Genomic DNA, 14,055 nt, shown 5'->3' on the forward strand with positions numbered 1-14,055 from the left:
GTGTGCTCCGCAACGGGAGAGCCCACAACAGTGAGAGGCCCGCATACCGCAAAAAAAAAAAAAAAAAAAAAAAAAAAAAAAAGAAAGAAAAACATGATATACTCAAGACACTTATTTTCACTTAAATACAGTCTAACAGAAAATCAGGCAGACCTTAGTTTTGTGTGGCCCTTGCCAATTATGTAACTTTTTGCAGCCTGGGTTCCTCAAAACTATAAAATGGGATCCTGCTGGATTCTTTTGGTGTTAAAATGAAATAATGTATGCAAACTTGGTAATACTATGCTTGATGAATGGTTAATGCCCAGTGTAGTGTTAGCTGTGGATAGTACTGAAGGATTGTCTGCTACATGTTGGCCCCCATGGGAAATAAGCTCCATTTGCTTTTTTTTGGCTGCATTGGGTCTTCGTTGCTGAGTGCGGGCTTTCTCTAATTGAGGCAAGCGGGGGCTACTCTTCATTGTGGTGCACGGGCTTCTCATTGCAGTGGCTTCTCTTGTTGCAGAGCACGGGCTCTAGGTCCGCAGGCTCGGTAGTTGTGGCACATGGGCTTAGTTGCTCCACGGCATGTGGGATCTTCCTGGACCAGGGCTCAAACCCGTGTCCCCTGCATTGGCAGGCAGATTCTTAACCACTGCGCCACCAGGGAAGCCCTGCTTTTTTTTTAAAAAAAAAAGCAAATGACAGTATCTTTCTACCAAAATAGATTTCTTGTAAGGAAAGCATGCTTTTTTTAAAGACACAAATTAATCATTTTTCTTCTTCTTTGTATAAGCCTTAGGGGAAAAAATGAAAATCTTCTATTTCAACAGTACTTCTTCTACTCTTCAGAAAATAAATAAATAGGGCTTCCCTGGTGGCGCAGTGGTTGAGAGTCCGCCTGCCGATGCAGGGGACACGGGTTCGTGCCCTGGTCCGGGAAGATCCCACATGCCGCGGAGCAGCTGGGCCCGTGAGCCATGGCCGCTGAGCCTGCGCATCCGGAGCCTGTGCTCCACAACGGGAGAGGCCACAACAGTGAGAGGCATGCGTACCGCAAAAAAAAAAAAAATAATAAATAAATAAATAGCCTCACTAGAAAGCTGCCTGTGGCTGACACTCCAATTCTCTTCAAATGGATTTTTAAAAAATCTTTACTGGGTCTCTATAATGTGTCCATCACGCCAACCCAATTCCCAAGCCAACTCATACCAGTGCCAACACATTCTGAATGCTAGACTTTCTCCAAATGGATCAGCAGCATGGCAGAGACGGGTAGCTGTTCATCAAAGTAGTCCCTCTTCTTCCTGGGCACATGGCTAGACCGAATTTCCCAGTATCCCTTGCACTTAGCTGTGACTAAGTTCCTGCCAATGGGATGTGACTGGAAGTGATGTATGCCTCTCCAAGCCTAACCCGTACAACACTCCCATGTATATCCCTCCAGCTCTTGCCATTTTACTCCAGCTTGATGAAGATAAGCTCTGAAACCTTGGAAGCCACGTGGAAGATGGCAGATCCACAAGATGCAAGGTGTCTGGTGCCTGATCACTGCTTGGAAAAAAGCCAACCACAGCTCAAGTACCTCTGTTCCAAACTTTACATGAGTGAGAAATACTCCTACCATGTTTGAGCCATTTTATGTTTTTGGATGTGTTTATTACAGTAGCTGGTCTCTGGAGCATCTGGAAGTCCTAGGATTTTTTGCAGAATTATGAAATACTGATAAATTATTTCTAAAACAATGAATCTAATCCTTGTGTGCCAAATCAGGCACTAGCTCATAAAATAACTAAATAATCTAGAACTAAGATAACACTGTAGCCTAGCTTCTACTCCAGGTTAACCATCAGAGGTGCCAAAAGTTTAAGAAAAATGTTGAAAAACTTGAAGGGGACTTCCCTGGTGGTCCAGTGGTAAAGAATCCGCCTTACAATGCAGGGGACGCAGGTTCGATCCCTGGTCAGGGAAATAAGATCCCGCACGCCACATGGCAACTAAGCCCTCGCGCCACAACTACTGAGCCTGCACGCCTCAACTAGAGCCCGTGTGCGGCAAACTACAGAGCCCACGTGCCCTGGAGCCTGCGTGCCTCAACTAGAGAAGAGAAAACCCGCACGCCACAACTAGAGAGAAGCCCGAGCACCGTAACTAAAGATCCTTCATGCCGCAACGAAGATCCCGCGTGCCGCAATGAAAACCCTGCCTGCCGCAACTAACACCCGATGCAGCCAAAAATATATAGATAATAAATCTTAAAAAAAAAAAAAATGTTTCTGTGACACAAGAAAAATCTGTCATTGCTTGACTTTAGTGATGAGAACATCTTGACCCAGCCTATCAAACACCTGTGTTTCATGGAAGTATAGTCTGTGTCAGAGCATCAGTATGGACTGGCATTTCTGACAATTAGACATTTCTGAGACTTTTTAGAAAAACCAAATTGGAGAGAATTGGAGTTGTTAGCTACAGGCTTTCATCTATATTTAGTAAATAACAGATTAGAATCTCTTTCTTAACTTCAGAATTGTATGATTATATTGATTATATTCCATTATGATTTGACTATAGATAGTAATCCATGATTTAAATTGATCATGAAACACATGATTTTATCTAAAAATGTTAAAACGTACAGGGATATGTATTTGTTTTGTGTATCAAGGGACACTCAGAAACTTAAGCCTCAAGCTAAACCTGCGAAATTCAAGCTTCAATCCCAACCCAGGTCTAATTAAGTAAATTATTTATTTTGTTGTCTGAAGTATAAGGGACTTACCCTAGTTTAAGGCCATCCAGTTAAAGACGTAATGCCAAATGAGATTACTTACTGGTTATCAAAAACCTACCGGTGTTATTTCAGTAAAGACCTTATAATGGCATTTCTGGAAAACGGCCTTTGGTGATCACAGATGTTAGCCTGGACCCAAATACCTCATAAGCAGCTTCTCTCAAATCATCTTTTCTCTCCATCTCCACTGCTTCTACCCTTATTCGGCCACCACAACTCTCACCCAGCCTGCTAAAATATCTACTCTCCACCCGGGTTCCCTGCTTCCATTCTTGCCCCTTCTCCAAACTGCTCCCAACAAGGAGGCCCCAGAGTGATCTCTTTAAAGCACAAGTCATATGACACCACTCTCTTGCTTAAAATTCTTTCATGTGTCTTCACTAGTCTTAGAATAAAATTGGAACTCCATCATGGCCTGCCATGTCCTACCCAATCCCAACATATCCTAGGACCAACCTCCCCACTCCCTTCACTCCAACACAACCAGTCTCCTCTGTGTTCCTTGAATATCCCAAGCTCTTTCCCATGAGAGCTTTTGAACCTCCTGTTCTCACTGCCTGAAATGCTCTCCCCTCCAGCTCTTTACATTGCTGATTTTTCCTCACCCTTCAAGTCTCAATTCAGTCATCACCTCCCCAATTACCCTCTTACCCTGTTTATTTCCTTCATAACACTTATAACACCCTGAAATTTTATTCTTCATTGTCTGAAAATCTGGACACTCTATGAGGACATGAACCGCTTTACCTCTTTTTCTTTTTTACTATCTTGTTTCAGTCGTCATATCCTCAAAGATGAATAAATGGATGGGTGGATGAATGGATGGATGGATGAAATTATAGGCAATAGATAATTACAGCATGCTTTGTCCCACGCACCATTCATGAGAAACTGTTTTATCACATTTGGCAATGAGCGTTACTGCACTCTCCCAATGGGGATGGGTATAGGGCAATGCCAGTTTCTGCTCTCTTAACGGCATCACTCCTGGAAATACAAAGTTTTAGCTCTGAGACCACCCATATGTGAGTTCTTTTCTTAAATAAAAAATGCTTGAGTTTGCAAAATTAATAGTCCCAAGAGGATGTCTTAACGTTTAATTATCTATAATATTTGGGGACACAAGGCTGTCTTCACTTTGAATTTTAAGCTATCCAACTTACGAGGAAGCTCTTTCAGGAGAGAAAAAAGTCCCCGCAATGCAGAGTAAAACCACAGGCTGCTTGCTTGGATTCCCATATCCAGGACGAGCTCCCTTAGAGGAGTGCAGCAAATCAAGCCCACGACCATGTGGAAGCCCAGCGCACACTTCACTTTTGTTTATGGCACTGGGTCAATCTGACAAAATAGGTGTTTTCCCAGTTCTGACTAAATGGAGGAGAGTCAGGCCTGGAAATAGTTTTCCCCAAAGTTCCTCTGTACATATAATAGGAAATGCAGGATTGGATCTGGGCAGGGACTCTGGAAATGTCAGGGCAGTCTCTCCACACTGAATGCCCTGAGAATGCCAACATGTGTGACTATCCTTTTCCGTCCTTTGAGCCCTGATGAAGAAACACTGTCCCAATCCAGAACTAATGAACTCCTTCTGCAGCTCAACATGAGAAAACTCAACAAGCCCCTGCAGAAAGCCTGCAAGAACTGTGGCCTGGCAATGTGACATCTGCCTACACGGAGGGAGGTTACAAGACTCAGCCCTGCAATACACGTGGTGGTGATGGTGGTGATGGTCACTACTGTAAGGAAGTTGCTGGGGTCTTTACCCAGGATGTCCCACAGCACTCTCTTCCAGAAGGCCTGCAGGACAACTTCCCCCCAGGACTCAGTATCAAGAAAAGCTTTGCTTCTACTGAGGATTTAGCTTTGTTGCTAGTTTGTTTTATCTTTTGTATACTGTGGTTACTTTAACAGGTCTTCTTTCTCCTTTGCTTCTAGAAAGCCCAGGGACAGATTTGCAACTCTCTGCCATAATGACACTAGACAAGCATGCTTATGTTCAGACTGTACCCCTGATTTCATCTTGTTTTCTTGCTCTTGTTTTCTCTCAAGTCTAATTTCTTTAACCATTTTTCTTTTTTTTTTTTTTTTGCTGTACGCGGGCCTCTAACTGTTGTGACCTCTCCCGTTGCGGAGCACAGGCTCCGGAAGCGCAGGCTCAGCGGCCATGGCTCATGGGCCCAGCCGCTCCACGGCATGTGGGATCTTCCCGAACCGGGGCACGAACCCGCGTCCCCTGCATCGGCAGGCGGACTCTCAACCGCTGCGCCACCAGGGAAGCCCTAACCATTTTTATTCTCTTGTATTATATATATTTATAAGCTGCTTCAAATCCTTGTGGGAATGAAATACATACAGACGGTGGATTTTACACCAAAACTTTTACAACCCTAGACCTCGTAAAAATACAGTGTGGCCTCAGACAGACCTGGGTTTGAAACCTAATTCTGTGGGTTTCTAGATATGTGATCTCAGGCAAGTCATCTAATACTTCCAAGCTTCCATTTCCTCCTCTTTAAAATAAGGGTAATAATACCTACATTGTGTAGTGGCTGTGAGAATTAAAGGTAATTTATATAAAGAGTTGGTACTTAGTAACTGCTACATAAATAGTTTCCTTTATTATTATTAATAACTATGCAGACTGTTACCGAAGAATACCTAAAGGCAACGTCTGGAAGACATAGGGACAGACAAAAACATGGTGAATGTCATGGGACTATGGAGGCAGAGACTGGAGTGATGCTTCTCCAAGACATGGAACACCAAGGATTTCCAGCAACAACCAGAAGCTAGAAGAAGCAGGGAAAGATGTGTCCCTAGAATGTTTGGAGGGAACCCGGCCCTGATGACACTTTGATCTTGGACTTCTAGACTCCAGAACTATTAGAGAATAAATTTCTGTTGTTGTAAGCACATTGTTGTTTTGTTTGTTTGTTTTGGGGTTTTTTTTGGCCACGCCACGCAGCACGTGGGATCTTAGTTCCCTGACCAGGGATCCAACCTGTGCTCCTTGCAGTGGAAGTGTGGAGTCTTAACCACTGGGCTGCCAGGGACATCCCAGCCACGTTGTTCCTGGAAATTTACTACAGCAGTCCTAGGAAACGAATACATTCTCCAACTCCTGTAGCCCCAAACGGCAGAAATGAAATAACCAAGTCAACTTTCAATGCAGTTGACATCTGCCAAGAACTTACAGATACACACCTGGCATGTTCCATGGGGGCATATGCTAGAAAAGAACAAAGGGGGGAAGGCGGGAGGGAGAGGCTTTGGTTTCAGGCTTAAATGAATCAATTCCCCTCTCTGAGCTTCAGGTATCTCATCTATAAGATGGGGTTAGGTCTAGATTAATGATGGCAAATAGAGTTGAGTTGAGAATGGCTGTCTTAGGGAGCCATTATGAGGAATTATCTAGGTAGAGAGGCAGATAAAGAGTCAAAATACTCCATCCTCATTCTCCTCATGCCTCTGTGACCATCCTCTTCAGTTTCTCCTTCCACTGCCCACTCTTTAAATGCAGGCTATGCTTAGGGTTCTGAAATCGGCTCACACTTCTTTTTGCACTCTACGTGTCCTCTTTAGACAGACAGACCCATTGATTCATATGGTCTTAATTATCACCCACAGCTTCTAGTGATACTTTCAAATCTCTCTCTCCCACCTGGATCAGTCTCCAGCCCTCATCCAGTCCCATATATCCAGCTGCCGAATGGACATCTCCACTTGGCTATCCCATAGACAACTCAAAGTAACCCATCTATAACAGAACCCACCAGTTGTTCCCCCGCAAGCCTGCTCTTTCTCCCATACGCTACCTCTTAGTTGGTGGTACCACTGTATACCTAGCTAAAAAAATGGGGCTTCACCCTGGTCTATTTCCTCTTTCTCCCCCTCCCACTCCAAATCAGTCACCAAGACCTGCCAATCTTACCTCCTAGATAATTCTCTTCCTCTCCATACCAACTATCACCATGCTAATTCAAACTCCCACCAGCTTTTGCCCTTCAAGACTCAGCTCAGAACAACAAGGTCCTACTGTACAGCACAGGGAACTATATTCAATATCCTATTATAAACCATAATGGAAAAGAATATGAAAAAGAATGCCTATATATATGTATAATGGAAGCACTTTGCTGTACAGTAGAAATGAACACAACATGGTAAATCAACTATAGTTCAATAAAATAAGTTTTAAAAAAGACTCAGCTCAGATATCACTGCCTCCAGGAATCTCTGCAAGGACAGGGACTATATATGTCTTTTCTACTCCTGTACTCCTGGAATTTAGCATTGTCTTTACACTCTAGGCAACAGATAATGATGATGATAACGATGCTAACTATCATATTGACCGCTTACTATGTACCAGGCACTGTTATTAGCAATTTACATCTCCACTACCACCCTTTGGGGTAGGTACCCTTATTATCCCTATTTACATACAAAGTTCAGGAAGTTTAAATGACTTGCTCAAAGTTACACAGTTCTACCAAGAGGTAGAGTTATTGAACCGATCTCATACAGTATACTCATAAGATAAAATAGTGACACACATACTTAATTGTTCAATAAATATTTATTAAGCATATGCTATGTGCTAAGCACTGGAGATATGATGGAAAACAAAGAAAATAAGTAAATGAGTCCAGAAATAAATTTCAGACATGGGGGAAACCTCTCAGGAAACCCATTCCAGGTTTCTCTAGGGCAACCACTTTAGTCCTGAACTGACCTAGGAATCTGGGAAGCCTAACAGTCTTTATTTGCAGAATTCTAAGTAACTTTGTAGAAATATTAGGGGTGTCAGACAACTCAGGGTTTCCTCCTTCGCTAACTAATGCCTCCCTCACAGAGCCAAAAAGCCCTTGTGAAGTACCAGAAAGAGCTTGAGTTATAGCATCCTTGTCTGACTTCAAATCAGAGAAAGCCTCCAGAATCCCCTTTCTTATGGCTGCCGGAGGGCATCTCCTCTCAGTGGAAGCAGAGCGAAGGGAGCTCTCTGCTTACTGATGAAAGACTTGCAGTGACGGCCTTGAGGCCAGAGGACCTGGGTCTCAGCCTGACTTTGCCCCCAAGTATCACTCTGACCTTGGGCAAGTCACTTTACCCCTCTGACCTCAAGAGTCTATCTCTCAGTGTCCTTCCAACCCTACATTCTATGATATAGAGTCTGCACTTCACAGGCTACCTAGGGGCAAGGGTGTTGTCAGGAAGAAAAGAGGCCCCTCCCCACTGCCCATAGCTCTAGTAGATTATTCCAGACACTATCCTCAAACCCAGGCATTGCTCAGACCAAAAAAAAACCTCCTAAAATTTGGGGCATGTGAATCTTCTGTCAGTCAAAGAAAAGCCCACTCGGGACTTCCCTGGTGGCGCAGTGGATAAGACTCCGCACTCCCAATGCAGGGCCTGGGTTCGATCCCTGTTCAGGGAACTAGATCCCACGTGCATGCCGCAACTAAGGAGCCCACCTGCTGCAACCAAGCCCCAGCGCAACCAAATAAATAATAAAAATTAAAAAAAGAAAAAGAAAAGCCCACTTAAATTTTTCCATAATAATACCTTTCTGTGCTCTTCATAAATGTCAGGAAACCTTATGACCACATTCAAACTGATAGTTATTAAAAGAAGCCACAGTCATCATCTCTGCCACGGCAATTCCTTTCAAAATATTTATCCAAGGGCTTCCCTGGTGGCGCAGTGGTTGAGAGTTCGTCTGCCGATGCAGGGGACACGGGTTCGTGCCCCGGTCCGGGAAGATCCCACATGCCGCGGAGCGGCTGGGCCCGTGAGCCATGGCCGCTGAGCCTGCGCGTCCGGAGCCTGTGCTCCGCAACGGGAGAGGCCACAACAGTGAGAGGCCCGTGTGCCGCAAAAAAAAAAAAAAATGTATCCAAGACAAGAGGACATCTCTGTCCATCACTCACTCCACTCTTGTTGTTTTTCCAGACTACAGGCACACTCAGATATGGTCTGGGAGGAAATCCACATCTACTCAGTGGGTAAAGGGGAGCGTTATTCTGGTAGGTGACCTCTCTCATCTGAAATGCTTACCACCATCTCAGAAGTGAAAGCCCCATTAGGGTTCAAACGGACCAAAAGAAACAACAGTGGAATAGGATTCAGATGGAAGCTGTTCTGATAAACCCCAAACTGAGGGTAGGTTTTACTGATGGTGCATATTTATTTATTACATACTTATTCCACCACGTTAAATCTCTATTTATCTGGGGTCATTTTCTAAAAGCTAAAATTATTCCTGTGTAGGAAGTTACTATGTGCATAATCTGAAGCTGGGCTATAAAAGCGAAGCAGGGGTAAGTCTGTCCACTGAGCCTTCAAAAGGGTGATATAAAGTGACAGTTACCAGGAGCAATTAATACAGAGAAGTGGCAATATTCAGAGGAGCGGGGGAAGGGATGATTTTGGAAGCGCTCAGTTTTTTCAGCACAGGTTAATACCCGAACTTGAGAACCATAAAAAACAAATCACACAGCCTTCTTTTATTCAACAAACATTTGATGTCTTTATGTAAGAGGTGCCAAGTATACAAAACTGAGTGAGACACACGTCTTGTCTGGAGGGGAGGATGTATGAGCTAACCAATCAACACAGACCTGGGACTTCCCTGGAGGTCCAGTGGGTAAGACTCCACGCTCCCACTGCAGCGGGCACAGGTTCGATCCCTGGTCGGCGAACTATATCCCACACGCGCGCAATCACCAAGAAGTCCGCATGCCGCAACTAAACATGCCGCAACAAAGATGCCACGTGCCGCAACTAAGACCCGGCACAGTCAAAATAAATACATATTTTTAAAAGAACAACTAGAACTACGTGATACCACCAGAGTAGAGGTACGATGGTGCTCATGACCTAACCAGCCTCGGGGAATCCCAAAGACAAAAGCAATGGAAGTAGGAGGGGACACTGAACGAATGCTTGAGCTGCCATCTACCATTCTGTGAACTTCTCAAGTTTCCCCAGCACCTGAATTTGTCCTCCCCGTATCTCTACACCAGAAGAACTAAACCACCAAATATCTTCCCTGTCACTGAGACATGGCTTCATTATCTTCCCTTGATCATCCAACAAATAACTATTGAGCACCTACTGTGTGCAGGGTGTTGGGAAAGTCACCTGGATCTGTATGATCCAGGTCTGATGAGCCATTTATACTGGGCTTCACATTCGCAAAGGGTTTATAACATAGATTTTTCAAATGATATCCAAATGATATCATATATACAGTCACAGGAATACACTTCCAGGCTTGAACTTCAAAGCATATCACAATTTTTATAATCCTGTTTCGGCAATTTTTTAAAAATACATACAAGTCCCCTTACTCCCATGCCACGTATCACCCATGGAAGTGGTCCAGATGTCTCTGCATCTCTGTGAGCCCTGTGGGCATTCAAGAACGAGCAGCAAACAAGCCAGTTGTTGGACATGCGCTCACGGAAATTAGTGTTTAGTGGGGAGACAGATATCAAGTAAGGACATACCAAACTGATAATTGTCGTTACCGCAGGGGAGGAGAGCGGCATGACGGGAGGCAGAGCTGGCAAGCAAAGCTTTCGCTTTACCTGAAATGTTTAAATTTTTACTATATGGACACATATCCACGTATTACTTGTGTAGTCACTATAAATTTCTATATCAGGTACGTCATTAAGGGAAGAACAACCAAGTAAAGGGACTAGAGGACCAGGGGAGAGGGGACCCCAATATGGGAGGCAGTGGGAATAAGTGAAACACCCAGTTATTAGAGCTTCAGGGTTGGTCTGGGCTAAAAGAGCTGCACATGACTTTGTGGTGACCGCTGTCTGCACGCCATATGGAAAGCACTGACAGGTATGGACACAAGGCTTCCCATCTCTGAGCTCCTTCCTGGGCTCAATCATCTTCTGACCCCACAAACAGAATGACTGACTTTCATGCCCTGAGTCACATGGATGACCCACATGTTACTCTCACCCTGGTTCAAAACTTGCCTTTTCCCGGAGAGCTATCAATCTTAACCATACGATGCCAAATGCCTGTGAGCTGAGTCACGGCTATCTTGTCTAGACTGAAATGTCTCATCTCCATTTTGTCAAACAAGTTGCGTCTTGCCCATTACTGTTAACCATGTCATCCACATGTCAAATTCACACAGTTCCATTGACAACAGGGCAGCCCCTGCTAATCAGCTTTCCCCCTGAGGAAAGTCTGACCACATAGAAATGATCGAGAGAAATGAGAGCAGGTACCATGTTAGCATGTGAAAATATAGCCCACAGTTTCAGACTGGGCAGCTGTGACAGACAAATTCTGGAATAAAAACGATTCCTTACACTGCCATTCTTTTCACCTTTCTAATTATATTTTGAGATAGAGTCAGATGGCATGGCTTTTACAGAACAGAGGCATGACCAATACTGATCATGCAATAATGCTTCTGATCACAACAATTATGTGAGAGAGTACGTGTGTGTGCTATTCTGTCTCAGTGTGGCAGGTACCCTCTTCGGACTGTGCACAGTTGTTAGGGATGTGTGCACAAGTAAAACCAGCACAGAGAAACACAATCGAATGCCCCCCTGCATAAGGTGGACAGCTAGCAGAGGAAAAGCTTCCTGCAGAGGCCTTCGTGTCTGAGTTCTGCTCTAAGAGGTCAATGGGAGCCGGCATGGTGGACAGGGTTGCCAGACAAAATACGGGACGCCCCATTAAATTGGAATTTTAGATTAAAAAATTAATGATATTTAGTAAAGGTGCATTCCAAATATTGCATGGGTCTTCCATATTGTTGTCTGCTAAATCAAGCAATTCTAATGGTGGAAGAGGGGACAACAGGCATGTCCATCATCTTTCCTTTTTCGTCATGAATATTGTACATGAGGAATGAGGTACACGCTATAGGGAGGACCTATGAATTACTCCTGTACCTAAGACACTCAGAACATACCTACTTCTCCAACCGCGGACTCCTTGAGATCATGGACTATACCTTATCCCTCCTTCTTCAAGACCTAGCCCAGGGATTGGCATGCGGTAGACGCTAAAAATACAGTTTTGAATAAATGAGGATACAATATGGAATGACAATAGAGGGAGGGAATATGGGGTGAGGGGGATAAGATGACAAAACTGTACATGGCAGAAAATACAGGGACCTTCAAGACGGTTGACAACGGCCAAATCTCCAGCCACCTCCATCACCCACGGGCAGAACCTCTTAGCACAGAAGGTCAACTGAACAATCTCTTAGCTTGGTTAGTACGTTTGAACTGTCTCAAGCACGAACTATGTTAAGCACCCTGGGTGGGTGGAGGTGGGGGGCACACAAAACTGGGAGATCAACACTTACACAATTATTTACTTTACAAAGCCAGAATTAAGGAGGACAAAGTACTGTAGAAGCCCAAAGAGGAACAAGCAGTTCTGACTGCGACAATTCAAAAAGCTTTAGGTATAAGAAGTTAAGTGAGGTATGTAAGAAGGTCTGGCCCTCAGAAGAGATTTGCACTTTATAAACTCTGTGTGTGTACGTATGTGCAATAATAAATATATGTATTTTATATATATATATACATAAACCTATATTCTTTATATGCAAAGTTGTAACAATACTACACTGAACTCCCACGTAGTCTATATTATTCATATCAACTGAATTACAACTGAATCTCAGAGAAAATTCACATCTCCTTTTTAAAGTACCCTAGAACGGAAATGTTTACATAAATAAAGTAGCATTGATCCTGCTGCAGACGTATAATATCTCTTTTTTTCAATATATTTTGTTGAAAAATAGTTTGCCTTATTAAATAAGAAATACTTGCTGCCTATAGAAAACTTTAAAAGTCTAGGTAAATAAAAATACAAAACTAAAAATCACCCATTATTTTTCTAGTCAGAGATAATGACTCAATATTTGTAGCATATATACTTCTAGATTTCTTCTGTACATATATGCATATGTTTATATTTAACAAATAAGACTATACACTACCACATAAACTTGTTTTTAAGCTACGAAGTGTATCCATCCGAGTAACCAAATATATTCCCACAACATAATTTTTAATGCTTGCACAGATGTCTTCTACAGATGGTTTACTTAACCAAGTACCTACTGCTGAACATTTAAATTGTTTTCAGTTTTTTGCTGTGATGAACTTCCTGACAGCTAAGTCCTTAAAAGACATCCACCATTATTCCTTGGAGATAAACTCCTAGAGGGAGAATTGCTGAGTCAAAGATTATGTACATTTTTAAGGCTTTTGATACACGGCACCACCTTGCTATCCAGGAAGTTTGTGTCAATTTATATTCCTGTGTAAAAGGGCCCATTCTCCTAATTATTTTTCTAAGTTAGTCATCCCACAAAATATCTCTGTGAAATCTGAATTTATACAGAGAGAACACATAGAGTAACATTATGTAGCAGGTTTTCTTCTCATAGTAAACCAGTCCAAAAAGCCAGGATTTTAAGAAGTCTCACTTGTCTACAATTAGCCTTTGGTGTAGCCAGCTAATTTAAACACAAACACTTTAAGCAATTTTGCAGTCCAAGTCTGCCATATTTATGGAACGGTGGTTGCTTACCATTCTAAAATGATTTTATTGAAAATTAATGCATTTCTTTTTTTAAGGTGGTAATTAAAGCTAACCTTATTTAATGACATCCCATTTCACATTCCTGGAGAAAGAAATTTTCTTTGGCCATAACCAGAAGAAGGTTATCTGGTCAAACAGGGTGAAAACCATAAGTGGTGGACAGCCATTATTACCACAGTAATACTGATCCAGGTGGGAATTAGCTTGGCTAAAATGGGTGATCACCTACTCATATACCTCCTCAAAAACAAACAGGAACAAACAAAAAAAAACTTTCCAGCATGCAGAACCTCTAAACAAGAAGGAAAGACAGCTAAGTTAAAGTTTTAAAATACTGTCTAAACCATATCTAAAAGTTAAAAAAAAAAAAGCATGATACTACAAGAGAGAAGTTAATGAGGCAGAAAAATATTCCCCAATATACAACCCTCTGGAGAACTTCTAAGAAAGAGATCAGATCATACAAAATGCTATGCAGGGGTGGTAAGCACTGGTTCAGGTTTAACTAAAGGAAAGGACAGTTGGAGAGTTTCAACATTTCCTAATGGCAACAGAAAACTAAGCTGGCCTAGTCTGTTCTGTGATAAGTGCCATGCTCAACGACCCACTCTGTTTTTCATCTTTTTTGAGGCCCAGAAAAGTCAAATAAAAAGAGAAAATATCCAAACATAGAA

The 14,055-nt window shown here is 42.8% G+C and overlaps 1 protein-coding gene across 2 annotated transcripts in view; it reads right to left on the reverse strand.

The window, feature by feature from the left end:
- Positions 1-14,055, reverse strand: part of MOB3B (MOB kinase activator 3B) — a 203,950-nt gene that overhangs the window by 183,477 nt on the left and 6,418 nt on the right. The window lies entirely within an intron of this gene.

Source organism: Lagenorhynchus albirostris, chromosome 7, assembly GCF_949774975.1.
Source record: "Lagenorhynchus albirostris chromosome 7, mLagAlb1.1, whole genome shotgun sequence".
Taxonomy (NCBI): domain Eukaryota; kingdom Metazoa; phylum Chordata; class Mammalia; order Artiodactyla; family Delphinidae; genus Lagenorhynchus; species Lagenorhynchus albirostris.